At 41.2% G+C, this 17,173-nt stretch overlaps 1 long non-coding RNA gene across 1 annotated transcript in view; it reads left to right on the top strand.

The window, feature by feature from the left end:
• The first annotated feature begins 280 nt into the window (after positions 1-280).
• Positions 281-17,173, top strand: part of LOC126100890 (uncharacterized) — a 43,458-nt gene continuing 26,565 nt past the window's right edge. The window contains exons 1-2 of the long non-coding RNA XR_007522226.1: positions 281-966; positions 1,061-1,118. This is a non-coding gene — a long non-coding RNA (uncharacterized LOC126100890). The remainder of the gene's footprint in view (positions 967-1,060; positions 1,119-17,173) is intronic.

The raw sequence follows: 17,173 nt of genomic DNA, 5'->3' as shown, positions 1-17,173 counted from the left end.
GTTTCATGATTCGAGGGTCAGCAACTGATAAAAAGAAAGGGGGTCCCGCGGGTCCCAAGGTCGCGATGGCGGCGGTCCCTGTCCCACTGAGATAATTTGTACTTTTAGGACAATTATCTGAGCAAGCACCCACGCCAGCAAAAGGTTGGCGCGTGTAAAAGTTGTCTTTTTAGAGTGACAGACATGTGAGTATTGATAACTGAAATTGCTTAGCAACCAATCCAGTATATAAGGGGCATGAAATTGTTGTCTTCACAGTATGTCCTCTGAATCCACTGCGAGAACGTCTATTGTCTCTGACGAGCTGCCAGAAATAGTAAGTACATTTCTGTATAATGGAAACTTTGTACAAACTTGCACGAATTGCCGTTTGTGGAAGACTCAAAAATGCCTTGGATGTTTATCAATTGGAGTTACCACAAACTATACGGGAAGATATTTTATTGGAATTTCGTTATTCAAAATTTAATTTCATGTTAAATTCGTATAGACTGCCAGAATGTTATATATTTGATAAAAGTGAAAATGTTCCCACGATTCCTGAAATAGTAAATGATGCAGTAGAAGCTTGTGCAAAAATAAGAGCGAGAATTCCAGTTCCGTGGGAAACACTCGGTTTGATTACAATGTCTTTTTTTGATATTAGTACATTCTGGCAAAGTAGATTCAAAATTAAAGTATTTTTTTACGAAGTTACTTACAAACATTTCGTATATACTATTTGTGAGAATTGTTTATACAAATTATCCGATTCATGGCGAAACCCGCTACTGCAACCACTTCTAATTGCAATGAGAATTAATATGGTAACCAAGGCACCATCATTTTCATATGGTGTAACTTGTCCGCCACATATTAAACAATATAGTCATTGGTGCATGTTTTGTGCAAATAGTCCATTGTTCAGAAGTGTACCTTGTGGTGGCTCGTTAAGCACTGTATCTGATTCAGAGGAAGACGATGAAGGTAAATACATTGTTTGTTCTCCATCAAAATCTTTCATTTGCTAATTATGACTATCAGTAGTTAGTGCCTTCAGTAATTAGAATCTTTTATTTAGTTGGCAGTATTGGCGCTCGCTGTATTGCAGTAGTTCGAGTAACGAAGATTTTTGTGAGGTAAGTGATTCAAGAAAGGTATAGCTTATTGTTAGTCAGGGCTATTCTTTTGTAGGGATTATTGAAAGTCAGATTGCGTTGCGCTAAAAAAAATATTGTGTGTCGGTTTAGTGTTGATCAGAATAAGTAAAGAGAGAACTGTCTGAGTACGTTCAGTTTTGCTCGGCTGTTTGAAAATCAAATAACGTAAGAGGTTTATCAGCACAGGAGTTCATTAATTTTTCGAAGGGAACGTTTCAAACGTCCATAATCAGTCACCAAGGCGAGGGACACAACACATTACCACAGGCACGTCTGACTTCCACCAGGTCTTAGCATAAATTGTCCCCTGAGGTCTTCGCACAAAAAAATCTCTCTCTCCACGTGACTGTAGTGGTGTTCCGGGCCTGTCTGCTTTTCCATTGGCTGAAAGCTCTCCCCCACCAAAATTACACCCATCTTAAGCGCTACGGACACGATTTGACTGAACTTGACCACTTCCCGCATAAACTGATACACCACTAATATTTTGAAATGTAAAAAGTGGTTAAAACGGCTGTGAGCACTATGGGACTTAACTTCTCAGGTCATCAGTCCCCTAGAACGTAGAACTACTTAAACCTTACTAACCTAAGGACAACACACACATCCATGCCCGAGGCATGATTCGAACCTGCGACCGTAGCGGTCGCGCTGTTCCAGACTGAAGAGCCTAGAACCGCTCGGCCACTACGGCCGGCGAAATGTAAAAACGTTATAAACATTCAGGCACACTCAGACAGCTTACATTATTTACAAATAATGATTTTCAGAATGATATTTTCACTCTGCAGGGGAATCTGCGCTGATGTGAAACTTCCTGGCAGGTTAAAACTGTTTGCCGGACCGAGACTCGAGCTCAGGACCTTTGCTTTTTTACGGACAAGTGCTCTACCGCCTGACCTAACTAACACGCAGGAGAGCTCCTGTGAAGTCTGGAAGGTAGGAGACGAGGTATTGGCAGAAGTGAAGCTGTGAGGACGTGGCGTGAGTCGTGCTTGGGTAGCTCAGACGGTAGAGCACTTGCCCACGAAGGGCAAAGGTCCCGAGTTCGATTCTCGGTCCAACACAAAGTTTAATCTGCCAGGAAGTCTCAAAAGTTTGTTTACAAATAAGTCAGTATTCTTGAACAAGTGCACTCACATTAAATGGTAACTGATTATCCCTAAATATTGTTTAAGCAATTATTTAGGGTAGCTTGACAGGAGAAGCGTCTTTTGGCATTCTTTTTAATGGTGTCAGCTAACACAAGTGACTAACAACTTCTTAAATTGCCATAATTTTGTACTAGAGGTTCTCATTAATAATTACATAAAGTCACTGATGAAACAGTAAAATATTCATCAGGTAAATACACAAGTATGACCAGATGTGACGTATCCACGCAACATTCACTTGCTGTCTTATTGTGAAGAATATCATGATCTGAAAAGCATTTACAGAATGAAAATATATAATAAACGCTATTGTTCAGAAATTAAATCAGATTCGGATACTTAGCTTTCAGAGATTATAGATATGGTCCAATGCTGTCATCTGACATATCGTTTGCCGAAATCGCACGAAACATTTATACGTTCTTCATTAAGAGGTTAACTGCATAAATGTTTAGACACTGTAAAACATTACCTTTCACTGGTATAAACATATTGAAGATATTGTTGTGTCATTAGATGCACCACGTTTATCTCAGATGGGAGATGCGTTCAGATTTGCTTAATTGTTTAACTGTTATGTACTGTCGAATTTCAAAGAGCTGTAATTTAGCTATTTTTTCAGATTGTCTGACACTCTGCCTTTTCTTGAAACCTAAGAATGTGAATGTTGAATACTGCTGACTTTGACCACTTCTCTATAACGAGATAGAGGTAACTCACAATATAAGTAATCCAACAAAGACCTAATATTACCATGTATTTATATGTATTACTTGCAATAGGGAAAAGTTCAATATTTTTCTCTTACTCATTGCCAAGTCCGAGAGTAACCAGTGAGCGTTGTTAAATTAGATTTACATATAAAAAGCTTTCCAACTAACATATTTCAATCAGACAAAGGTATCAGCACCAAAGGACGAGTTATGTAAATCATTTACACTCAAACTTTTAGCAACAATATGCACAAAATGCATTCTGTCAGTTCCTCAACCGAAAATTGTATGTTTTTCAAGGACGGCATCTGTGCTGTCCAGGACCAACCGGTAGAACAAAGATTATGCTGAAGTGCAGGGTCTTACTCACGAACACAAGTTTTTGAAATATTTCATATGACAATTCTATGAACTTTTAAAATTTCTACACACTTTGTGGACTTAAAAATGTTTCCAGGAGAATATCCATTAGGATTTTAGTTTTGCACAGTAACTTGGGGTTCAGGGTATTGTGAATTTTTGACCGAACTCATGAATAAATCTGTCATTGCACTCACAGCAATTGAGGAAGCGTGAAATTAGCGATTTTATTTACTAATCGATGCCCCAACTACGTTATGGACGTTTATATTTCGTCAACAATATCCCGCCTGCAATTTTAGTGAGTACCTGGTACTTAATGACACAGAATTCTGGAAATGGTGGGTGTGTGACCTTCTCCAAGACACCAGCGCAGCTACCGATCTTTATAAATGGGCCACGTACAAACTGATAGGGCGCGTGAAAAGCGACAGGTGTTTGGGTTTCAACTTTTGAACTTTTGTTCTCTAAGAGAAATTCCAGTGATTATCGGTGTTTCTTCAAGCATATAAAAGAGCTTGCTCAAAATCAAAGCTTTTTTTTTTTTTTTTTTTTCGTCCTCAGGCCACTGACTAGATGGATGTGGCCCTCTACGAATTCCTCTCCTGTGTCAACCTTTTCTTCTCAGAGTAGGACCTTTAACGTATGTCCTCAGTCAGTTGCTGCATCTATTTCACTCTCTGTCTTCCTCTACAGTTTCTAACATCTTAAGTTCTCTGAAATAATATGGAAGTTTTTCTCTGGTGTCTCAACAGACGTCCTATCATCGTGGCCCTCTTCTAGTCAGTGCTTTCCATGTATTCCATTCCTCAGTGATTCTGAGGACAACGTCTTCATTTTTTACTTTATCAAACTAATTTTCAACATTCTTTCTGTAGCACCACTTATCAAATGCTTCGATTCTCTTCCGTTTGGGAATTTCTCACAATTCAAGTTTCGCTACATGTGTTCCAAACGTACATTCTCAGAAATTTCTTCCTCCAATTAAGACATAAGTTTGATACCACTAGACTTCCCTTGGCCAATAATGCTCTTTCTGGCAGTGCCAGTTTCCTTCTCATATCCTCCTTGCTCCGTACATCATTGGTTATTTTGCTGGCTAAGTAGGAGATGTCCTTAACTTCGTCTACTCTATGACCGCCAATTATGATGCTCGCTGTTATGATTTCTGCTGCATTTCATTACGTTCATCTTTCTTCAAATTACTCTCACTCTACATTCTGTACTTGTTAAACTATACGTTCCATTTAACAGTTCCTGTAATTCTTCTTCACTTTCACCGAGGATAACAATGTCATCAGCGAACTTTATCACTGATATCCTTTCACTCTGAATTTTAATCCCACTGTTGAACCTTTCTTTTATTTACGTCATCGCTTCTTCGATGTATAGACTGAACAGCTGGGGTAAAAGATTGCATCCATGTCCTAAACTCTTTTTATTCTGAGCGCTTCGTTCTTGATCATCCGGTTTTGTTGCTCCCTCTTGGTTTTTGTACATATTGCTTGTTACCGTATTTCCCTATAGCTCGCCCTTTATATAAAAATTTCGAAGATTTTATTCCAGGTCGATCAATCCTATGACCCTGTCTTGATTTTTCTTCACCCCTACTTTCATTATCAACTGCAACATGGGAGCAGCCTCAATGGTGTCTTTACCTTTCCCAAAGCCGAACTGATTGTCATCTAACAGACACTGTCCAAGCCGCTGATAAAACGGAAAAGCTATATGCAGTGAGCAGTGTCTATACTACACTGAAAGTGATGAAACAGGCGCCTGACTGTAATGGCAAGAGAACCAATTTGAGTTATTAGAAGTATTGTTGTATTACTGGAAGAGGAAGTCTGATTCCAGAAGCATCTGCTTTAAGTACGAGGGTCACTCCAAAAGAAATGCACACTATTTTTTTTTTAAATCCATCTTTTATTCTACATGTTTGAAACTTTTACAGTGTGTAGATACATAGTTTAGGAATAATGTTTTCATTTCTCTACATAATTTCCACCCCCCCTCAACTGGCTTACGCCATCTTGGAACCAACGCCTGTATACCCGCACGGTAAAATTCTGGACCAAACTCTTGGAGCCACTGTTTGGCAGCGTGCACAGGGGAGTCATCATCTTCAAACCTTGTTCCACGAGGAGAGTCTTTCAGTTTCCCAAAGAGATGAGTCACATGGGGCCAGATCAGGACTGTAAGACGGATGTTTCAGAGTTGTCCATCCGAGTTTTGTGATCGCTTCCATGGTTTTTACACTGACATGTGGCCGTGCATTGCCGTGCAACAGCAGAACATCCTGCTGTTGCCGATGTGGTCGAACACGACTCAGTCGAGTTTGAAGTTTCTTCAGTGTCGTCACACATGCATCAGAATTTATGGTGGTTCCACTTGGCATGATGTCCACAAGTAAGAGTCCTTCGGAATCAAAAAACACCATAGCCATAACTTTTCCAGCAGAAGGTGTGGTTTTGAATTTTTTTTCTTGGGTGAATTTACATGATGCCACTCCATTGATTGCCTCTTCATCTCTGGTGAAAAATGATGGAGCCATATTACAATTCTTCCAAGAAATTCATCTCCACCATTCTCGTACTGTTCCAAAAGTTCGCTGCATACCGTTTTTCTTGTTTCTTTGTGAGTCACTGTCAACATCTTGGGACCCACCTGGCACAAACCTTTTTTAATGCCAACTCTTTAAAGTATTCTGAAAACACTTCCTTCCTCTATCCCAGCGTAGCGTGACAATTCGTTCACTGTGATGCGTCTGTCAGCAGTCACCAATTCGTTAACTCTCTGTATATTGTCTGGAGTGTGTGGAGTACGAGGCCTGCCGCTGCGAGGACAATCCTCAATATTGCAGTGCCAGCTTTCATCACGTAACCTGCTTGCCCACCGACTTACTGCACTGCGTTCGACAGCAGCATCTCCGTACATCTTTTTCAACCTCTTGTGAATGTTTCCCACTGTCTCGTTTTCACAGCACAGGAATTCTATGACAGCACGTTGCTTCTGACGAACGTCAAGTGTAGCAGCCAGCTTGAAGACATGCTGTGACGGCGCCACTCACAGGAACAGGTTGAACAAAGTTTGAAAACAAGCGGGAAGGATGTATTGTAGGGAAGCAGGCTACTCACGCCATAGTAAATTCACATCAGTCTTTCCATTGTGAGCCAGCCAGTCCGCTGTAACTAGCTCTGACATCATAAATGTTGCGCAATACTTTAAAAATCAAGCAAATAACCTAAAACGTTTCTAGCATGTCAGGAGTAATACTGAATCAATGTATGTTAAATTTCAGTTCAATAACTTTAACCATTTTCGAAATTTGGACGTTTTTCTGTAAAAATCATTGGCGCAACAGAATAGAGCTAGAGACTTAAAAATTTATATTTAGGTTCCTCTTTCATAATAATTTAATAAAAACAGTACTTTGGATTTCACAAATTGAAATTTTAGTGGAAATTCATGATTTTCTGGTTTTTGTCTTAAAAATTAAGGAAGCAAGATAGATTAAGTAGGCTAATAAATAAGGCTAGGATGTTTATATTTAAGTAGAATGGAGATCCGCTATCACCATAAAGATGTGAGAAGTTTCATTTGAATAACTATAACACTATAGCGATAGCATATCTCCAAAGGGCAAGTTCAGAGCTCGTCTACTGCATGCAGTGTAATTAAATTAATTCTCTCGCCCAAAATATTTAACTTAGCCACGTCAAACTTTTATTATGATTACTTACCTGTGCGTTGAATGCACATTTAAAATGAGAGCTTCATCGGCCATCAGCAAAAGAAGCTATGATTTATTCGGTAACTTAAGGTGGTGCATTACTAGCCCAGCGGCTATTCGGGAGAGCCGATTTGATCAGGCGTTCCCTTAGCCCTCCGCACCGCGGCTTTATATATAAGAACGCTGCACGAGAGTAAGGCCCCAGTTCTCTCCAGACGCTGAATAGCACGCCACCTGTGTCGGGAGTCGCGTCGCGTCGGTATCATTGCTATAAACGGCCTCGGATGCCGCATTAAGTTACTCGGGATACGCGTAACCATGAAATCATTTTCGAGTGAAGTGTTAATTCTGGGATGACTTTAATTATCGATTTTCAGTTTTCGTATGTCGTATTTTCACGTGCCGCCGCGGGACAGATATTCTACCATTATTTAGCGTGGCATTTGATGAACATTATCATCAAATTATGGCGAGCATTCATGTAAACATTTAATTTGGACAGTTATAGTTGCATCAGCGCATTAGACTCTGAACTGCTCTGTTAGTCAGATTGTGTGGAATTCTTTTTTTTTTTTCATCTGTGACTTTCAGAATATAACGAAGTTTTTTTTTCACGATCGTTTTTGATTATGAATCCCAGACAATCTCCTAATTCCTCAGAGCTATGAGCTGTAGCTATAAGTATATTTCTCAGATGAAGTGGGCACTAGGAATTCTAATTACAGGCTTCACGTTTTGCTAATCAGTTTCTGGTTGCCAATATTGTAGTTAGAGAGCCAGTGTGGAGAACGGCAAAAGACAGACTAAATAATAGGAACATTTAACAACAATAATTCCTATCAGCCGCTCCACATATGGTGCATCGGCCGGGAAGTGTTTCAACATTCAAACATTTATACAACAGTAAATTTTCTAACCGCCGCCCCACAGTATCTACACACTGTAAAACTTTCACACATGCGGAATGAAAACTGTATTTTTACAAAAATAGTGTGCATTTGTTTTGGAGTGAGCCTCGTATCAGAAATGGAAAGTGCCCTATTTGTTTCAGGTTAGACATATTCTGCAGGCACTTTGCGCAAATAATGGCTTTCAGGAAGATATAAGCAATCAGTCTTAACAAAGGAAACGTCCATCGGGGGAGTATAACTTACTTAAAACAGGTCCTCGGAACGATTACAGCGTAGTTTGACCAACAGTACTAAGGGAAACAGCAGTGGTAACAACTTGTCTCCCACAGATTTCGTTATCTATTTGGGACTCTGGTAACAGAAAGGCAGTTAGCCGCTGTTGTCGGAAGCGATAAAACTTGGAAGTCGCTCTGCCGGCGCTGTTGGCAGACTTATACGGCTGTCGCTCGCTTACCTGGACACCTGCCGGATGGACCATGAGAGTGCTGCTACTGGCGCTTCTCGTCAGCATAGCCGCGGCTGTGGAGCCGACTTCTCTACACGGCACCGTGACAGGTGAGCGGCCGGTACCCAGTACGCCGTGTATGAAGATTTATGAGGTTCTTTTAATATTGTGTGCCGTGTGATTATCTAGTTTGAGGCGAGCTGGTGAAACGAAACTTGTTGTGCCGTTTCAATGTTTTATTAAATTTCTAGCACGCAGAAGTTATTAGCAAGAGTTTTTTCTCTTGCAGGTAATGCCTCAGCTGGTGTCCAAAAGGAGAGAATGAACTAAACAGTGTTACTTATTGAATTTTTTTTTCTGTTGTGTACCACGTTTCCCATTTTCCTTTCCTTTGTGCGGCCTGGACGGTATAAATGAGGGAGTGTGTGAACTAGCAGGAAGCTTTAGGCAGAGATTGTAACACTACGTGAATGGTCGTTCTGTGGTAGGGTAGTACCAACCCCCAAGCGTGAACAAGTTTAGCAGAGACCAAGTTGGCAGATCAGGGCAAAGATGACACGTAGGTGCGCGAATTGGCTGTGTTAGGTTGGCGAGCCACCCCCACCACGTTTGTAAGCGGAACGGTTAGGCGAACTCGGTTGGAAGAGCACTTGTTCATGGGCAGCGGAGCGGTACAGACGCAGAAGTTGGAGTTCTGCACTTTACGGTAGTATTATGTAAGGTATTGGAATGTTTCAAAACTGCTGCTGATTAAGGTCAGGATGGTGGAAGCAGGTGTAACATTACCGGTAAACCCCCTTAAGGGAATTTATTTTCGCTATTTGCTTTAAATTTCCGTAAGAACTTTCGGTTTGTGCCTTGCACAAGCATGGATCATGGGCCCTAAGCTCACGGTCGTCTTTTGGGTCGTGAAGATAGTTATTTCATGTCGTGCCTTTTTGTATGCTCTCTTCTTTATAGTAAAGTTTTGGGGGATTTTTATGATTTTTTCTATGTTTTCTTTGTGTACACAGTTTCCCGCCATGTGGCCAGTTGGAGTAACAGTCATGGCATTAAAGTATAGATCGGTTATCGCTTAGATGTTCAATTAGCTTCAGTACAGTTTCGCTGGTAAATTAGTTCCGTGATTATAAATACGTGCCTGAAATTAAATTTGATGTTAGGGAATGTGTGCGAGCTCATTTTGGCGCGAAACGGGACCAACGGCCATTTATAAATGGAGTTCTACTGATACTTAACCCAACACACACCCTGAGGGTTACTTTGCACTGGGAAGGTGGATTTCCTTTCTGTGGTTTTCCTTCTTAAGTGTGTGCAACCCTTGTATGATGTTTTAAAATTCCTTCCCGATTGTCCGAATTAGTAATCCTACAGTCATAACAGCAAGTTTTGTATACGCAACTCCTTCTGTGTAAATCTTGCTCAGCATTAATGTCGTGTCATAAAAGACGATTGACTAATTACAGAGCATGTGAAGTTGTAAGTTCCATCAGTTACCATGCTGTGAAAGGCGTTATCCTGGACTACATTTCGCGACAAGTCTCTTTTTTACTACTTCAACATCGGCTAGCGCAGCATGGTAGTTGACGAAATTCATAATTTCACATAGGCCCCGGGAATAGACAACATTCCATTAGAACTACTGCCAGATTTGGGAGAGCCGGTCCTGACAAAACTCTACCATCTGGTGAGCAAGATGTATGAGACAGGCGAAATTCCCTCAGACTTCAAGAAGAATATAATAATTCCAATCCCAGAGAAAGCAGGTGTTGACAGATGTGAAAATCAGCGAACTATCAGTTTAATAAGTCACAGCTGCAAAATACTAACGCGAATTAGTTACAGACGAATGCAAAAACAGGTAGAAGCCGACCTCGGGAAAGATCAGTTTGGATTCCGTAGAAATGTTGGAACACGTGAGGCAATACTGACCCTACGACTTATCTTAGAAAGTAGATTAAGGAAAGGCAAACCTACGTTTCTAGCATTTGTAGACTTAGAGAAAGCTTTTGACAATGTTGACTGGAATACTCTCTTCCAAATTCTGAAGGTGGCAGGGATAAAATACAGGGAGCGAAAGGCTATTTACAATTTGTACAGAAACCAGATGGCAGTTATAAGAGTCGAGGTACATGAAAGGGAAGCCGTGGTTTGGAAGGCAGTGAGAAAGGGTTGTAGCCTCTCCCCGATGCTATTCAATCTGCATGTTGAGCAAGCAGTAAAGGAAACAAAAGAAAAGTTCGGAGTAGGTATTAAAATCCATGAAGAAGAAATAAAAACTTTGAGGTTCGCCGATGACATTGTAATTCTGTCAGAGACTTGGGAGAGCAATTGAACGGAATGGATAGTGTCTTGAAAGGAGGATATAAGATGAACATCAACAAAAGCAAAACGAGGATAATGGAAAGTAGTCGAATTAAGTCAGTTGATGCTGAGGAAATTAGATTAGGAAATGAGACACTTAAAGTAGTAAAGGAGTTTTTCTATTTGGGGAGCAAAATAACTGATGATGGTCGAAGTAGAGTGAATATAAAATGTAGACTGGCAATGCCAAGGAAAACATTTCTGAAGAAGAGAAATTTGTTAACATCGAGTATAGATTTAAGTGTCAGGAAGTCGTTTCTGAAAGTATTTGTATGGAGTGTAGCCATGTATGGAAGTGAAACATGGACGATAAATAATTTGGACAAGAATAGAATAGAATCTTTCGAAATGTGGTGCTACAGAAGAATGCTGAAGATTAGATGGGTAGATCACATAACTAATGACGAAGTGTTGAATAGGATTGGGGAGAAGAGAAGTTTAAGGCACAACTTGACTAGAAGAAGGGATCTGTTGGTAGGACATGTTCTGAGGCATCAAGTGATCACAGGTTTAGTATTGGAGGGCAGTATGGAGGGTAAAAATCATAGAGGGAGACCAAGAGATGAATACACTAAGCAGATTCAGAAGGATTTAGGTTGCAGTAGGTACTGGGAGATGAAGAAGCTTGCACAGGATAGAGTAGCATGGAGAGCTGCATCAAACCAGTCTGGACTGAAGACCACAACAACAACAACAACAACAACAATGTAAACGTGCGTCTAAATCGCCAACTTCACTGCTATGTCTCATACGTGCGGTTGCGTAGAGACTGGCCAGAAATGTAAAACTCCGCGAGAAACACATGCTGGAACTCACATTCAGATACTAGCGAATCCTGCAGCTTGCGTGGTTCTATTTCATCACTAGCGGCATCTGTGCAGCGTTCCCATAACGTGGCAAGTGATCAGAACAGTGTTCTGTGGTATTGTGAGAGCATTATGTCGAAGCTAAATGAATTCGTACATGAGCAAATTGCTGAGTCTCGTATTGCGGACGCTTACGTAACAAAGGTAACCGAAGTGTGCGGTGTTCCAAGGGGCACTACATCAAAGTTGCCTACCGCATACTAGGAAGGAAATGAACATACTTTGTACGTCGCGATCCTAATGTAGAATAAAGAATACTCCGACTTATGCTATCCCATTTTACTCAGATGCAGAGATAAGCGGTTCGTCTATTGGAGTGCCTCGTACCTCTATTCCCCCAATCCACACACACAGTGTTCGGCTCACAACATATTTGGACGTGTTTCATGCGTAACAGTTTTATCCATGGGGCTTTCCTGATAGATAGATTCTGTCTGTGTGGTCCAAACGAAGCAGAACTGATTCATTTGCATCAAACAAGAAAGGAAAACCGTTATCTTTGGAATGTAAACTTTGTATGACCAAAGACTTCGATGAAAAAATTAAAATTTGTGAATTGGCTAAGAAGTTTGATCCTGCCCAAATAAACAGCCAGAGAAATTGTAAACTGTAAAGAAAAAATTCTCAATTCAGTGAAACATCCCAGTTTTTGAATACATGTAGCAGGAAAGAAGGATCTGAGTAGGCGGCCAAAACTACACTACTTGTCATTTAAATTGCTACACCAAGAAGAAATTCAGGTGATAAACGGGTATTCATTGGACAAATATATTATACTAGAACTGACATGTGATTACATTTTCACGCAATTTGGGTACACAGATCCTGAGAAATCAGTACCCAGAACTACCATCTCCGACCGTAATAATGGCCTTGATACTCCTGGACATTGAGTCAAACTGAGCTTGGATGGCGTGTACAGGTACAGCTACCCATGCAGCTTCAACACGATACTACAGTTCATCAAGAGTAGTGACTGGCGTATTGTGACGAGCCAGTTGCTCGGCCACCATTGACTAGACAATTTCAGTTGGTGAGGGATCTAGAGAATGTGCTGGCCGGGGCAGCAGTCGAACACTCTCTGTATCCAGAAAGGCCCGTTCTGGACCTGCAACATGCGGTCGTGCATTATCCTGCTGAAATGTAGGGTTTCGAAGGGATCGAATGGAGGGTAGAGCCACGGGTCGTAACATCTCTGAAATGTAACGTACACTGTTCAAAATGCCGTCAATGCGAACAAGAGGTGACCGAGACGTGTAACCAATGGCACCCCATACCATCACGCCGGCTGATACGCCAGTATGGCGATGACGAATACACGCTTCCTATGTGCGTTCACCGCGATGTCGCCAAACACGGATGCGTACATCATGATGCTGTACACAGTACCTGGGTTCAACGGAAAAAATGACGTTTTGCCATTCGTGAACCCAGGTTCGTCATTGAGTACACCATCGCAGGGATTCCTGTCTGTGATGCAGCGTCAAGGTTAACCGCAGCCATGGTCTCCGAGCTGATAGTCCATGCTGCTCCAAACGTCGTCGAACTGTTCGTGCCGATAGTTGTTGTCTTGCAAACGTCCCCATCTGTTGACACAGCGATCGAGACGTGGCTGCACGATCCGCTACAGCCTTGCGAATAAGATGCCTGTCATCTCGACTGCTAGTGATACGAGGCCGTTGGGATCCAGCACGGCGTTCCGTATTACTCTCCTGAACCCACCGATTCCATATTCTGCTACGAGTCATTGGATCTCGACCAACGCGAGCAGCAATGTCGCGATACGATAAACCGCAATCGCGATAGGCTACAATCCGACCTTTATCAACGTGATGGTACGCATTTCTCCTCCTTACACGCGGCATCACAACAACGTTTCACCAGGCAACGCCGCTCTACTGCTGTTTATGTATGAGAAATCGGTTGGAAACTTTCCTCTTTTCAGTACGTTGTAGGTGTCGCCACAGGCGGCAATCTTATGCGAATGCTCTGAAAAGCTAATCATTTGCATATCACAGCAAATTCTTCCTGTCGGTTAAATTTCGCATCTGTAGCACGTCATCTTCGTGGTGTAGCAATTTTAATGGCCAGTAGTGTAGTAGCCAATTTGAAAGTCGTAATTGGTCCAGCTTCACAGAAAGGGGAGAGGCGGCAAGCGCCAATAAGTATCTGTCCAGAGAAAGTCAGGACAGTGACAGGAGACGGTAGCTTTACCATCGCCACCATATTCACCGTAGAAGAGACTGGTCTTTTCTGGAGGAAGATGTCTAAAAGAGCTTTTATCACAACCGATGAGAGAACTTTTCCTGGTTTTAAAGTTGTCAAACATCGACTGGCAGTGATGGTTGTTGCAAAAGCTACTGATGACTGTAAATTTAAAACCTCTCTTAGTTTATCTCTCAGAAAATCCATTACAACTGAATCTGGACTGCCCGTGATTTGGAAGTCGAATGCCAAAGTTTGGGTGATAACTTCCCTTTCTGAAGGCTGCTTTGGTCGTCACTTCATACCTGATGTCGAACGTTATTGCCAATTAAACCCAATCTTATTTAAAGTGATGATATTAATAATTATCGCACCAGGTTATCCTCCTGTTAGATACATTCTCCTGTTCCTCTAACTAATTTCGATCCACGTATGAAAGATTCACTTTTGCCACCGAGTACAAGCAATTTGCTTCAACCTATGGATCAGGTAGTTATTAAAACATTTAGAGGTTACTACAGGAGATGATTGTTTCCGCATCTACATGAAACTATGAGACAAAACGACGGGCTCTCTCTTACAGACTTTTTAAAGCAATTCTACGTTTTACATGCCGTGTCAATTATTGGACGATCCTGGAACGTAATTTCATAAAAAAACTTTAAATGGCGTCTGGAAGAAAAACTGAGTCGATATCTGTTCACCGCTGAAAACCAGATAGGAATCCGCACCAGACTGCAATGAAATTGGTAATTTGATTGAAGAAGGGGTCGATCTTGTCAGACAATTAAGTTTAGAGGCGGATGAAAATGACGTTCAAGAACTGCTGGATTCACACAATCTGGAGCTAACAATTGATGAGGGAGAGAAAAAAACAAACTGATTCCTCTACACCGAGTTCCATCAGATCAGCTGACGGTTGCGAACTTGTCAGAAGGGCTCAGTTTCAATGAAAAAGCGTTACAAATTTTAACAACAATAGACTCAAACGAAATGTGAATAAAAAATGATTAGCGTGCTACAAGGAAATTTTGCGTGAGAAGAGACAATATTTGAATCTTTAGACGAGATTGTTAGAATTTATGAAGCATCCTACATCCCAGTAACTTTGCTTTAACTTGTTGCAATGCATAACAATGTACTGTAGTATCATTTATTGTATTATTGAACAGTTTATTAAAAACTTTTCTTCTCATTTACGTTGTTCTCTTCAGTTGTTGGTTTCAGTTGACCATAAATTGCATGTATTTATATCCAAAATTGAACCCTGACTTTAGCGAATTCGACTAACACTCTTATCGCTCGGTCCCACCTACCGCATGAGCCCGGTGTATCAACGCATTTATTTACTTTTCTATCACGGATGCATATAATCTTTAATGGTGATTAGTTTCGGAACATAGCGTTCACTCTCAAACCATTGCCTGCACAGCTATTATTTGACTGTAACATAATTCCAGGTCAAAGGCTTGTTCATACACTAGATCAACATAATATTGACAGAAATCGACTATACCCCAATATGAATTGGAAATAAATCCAAGGGGAGCATGGTAGACTGTCTAGCTTTTACCGATGATATAGCCATTCTCTTCAACAACGTACTAACTGCTCGAATTCAAATCGAACTTCTAAACGAAACCGCCAAACAAAGGGGACTGCAGATATATTAAAGTTCCCCCCCCCCCCCCTCACCAGTCCACCACCAACCTCAAAACTCCGGAAAGAATAAGGAGACATCAAAAAAGCAGAAAACTTTAAGTGCCTGGGTGAGATCATGATCAAAAAACGGACTGGAGAAAGAAGCGTTTTAGGAACGAATACGTAAACTTTAAATAGCCTACCAAACACCGCACACAATCTGCAACAAAAAATACCTATAACAAAACACATAGATACTGGTACATGAGTATGAAAGGGTTATGAAGCTAGTAGCAATACACATAGCCAAAACCCTGTGGCTAAATGCAAATAGAGACCCCCTCGAAGAACTGGCGAATAAAGAGCGCAGAATCATGAAGGCAATGATGGTGTCCAATTACAAGAACAGCATCCACTTCCTTGGGAAAATAGAAAATGTAAGAGACTCAAACCATGAAAGAGGTGTACGATTTTTGCGGTCACCTCAGCCGAATGTACTGGGACAGGTTCACCAAGAAGATCTTCCACTTTTCTTTATTCAAAACTCAATGCCCTTGTAAGGTGACAGGCAAATGCAACACGTTCCATGAAAACCCTGACTGATAGCAAATCCGGCAATATGTCACATAGCTCCGAATAAATCCTGACATTAAATTAACCAAAGTAAAATGATCAAAGAATGAGCAAATTGAATACCACAGACAAACACAAGAACATCTAAATGCATGTCATACCTTCCCACCATGATACAGACGCAGTTCCGAGGGGAGAAACGCGATCAGAAGCCGAGAGCAGAGCCGTATAGGCTAGAAGGCCCCACGATAAGAGTGGGAGAATGGGACACCCGCATGACCGACCGACCGCCAAGAGGTCAATCCCCCAGCCCACGTTAAAACATAGAGCCCTCCAGAAGAACAGTATAGATCTTACGATAACACTAAAAGGGCCACACCAGCTGCAAGTTTTAGCGTGAGACTATACGCGTCTGTGTTACATAGCAAACATTAAAAACATTGCCCCACCATGAAAAGTACAACGTTTCTCATTGGATGGATATAGTTTTTGTAGGCAGAGCTTAAGGTTAACATTGAGATGTTGATTGCTCAGTTGAAAACACAGCCAGATACCTTTTTCTTAAACCAACTTCGGTAACAGTAGTAGGGATAAGTTCGAGAGAGTTGCTACCGATACGGCGAAGTGTGTGGAGCTGCGCTGCCAGCAGCCCCTGACGCTGCCTAACCACCGACAAGGTAATGAACGCATGCGATGCCGCATAAGAGCTCATAAGGCTTCACTCAGAACTGCAGAAGTCTCATCTGTTACATCCCCTTTACGTAATACTAGTGTCGATCGTCAATTAAAGCTCATGGTGTTCACATTTGCTACTTGAAGTTAAAATCTGAAACTCGATGATTTTTCCGTTATATAATTCTTGAGAAGCCACAGATCAGCCACTGTAATGTACAACAAGTTAAATAAGTAATTAAAGATAATTGAGGGTCACTGTAGACCATTTTTGATAGTTTTCTCTTTTATGAAACTTAATTTAAACCTAGATTATAGATGTGATACGGCATAGGTCATCCTTCGATCCATTATAGAACTTGGAAACCCATTCAGGGAATATTCGTTCACATTTTTGTTG

Source organism: Schistocerca cancellata, chromosome 9, assembly GCF_023864275.1.
Source record: "Schistocerca cancellata isolate TAMUIC-IGC-003103 chromosome 9, iqSchCanc2.1, whole genome shotgun sequence".
NCBI lineage: Eukaryota > Metazoa > Arthropoda > Insecta > Orthoptera > Acrididae > Schistocerca > Schistocerca cancellata.
This window is presented reverse-complemented; position numbering and strand designations above follow the sequence as displayed.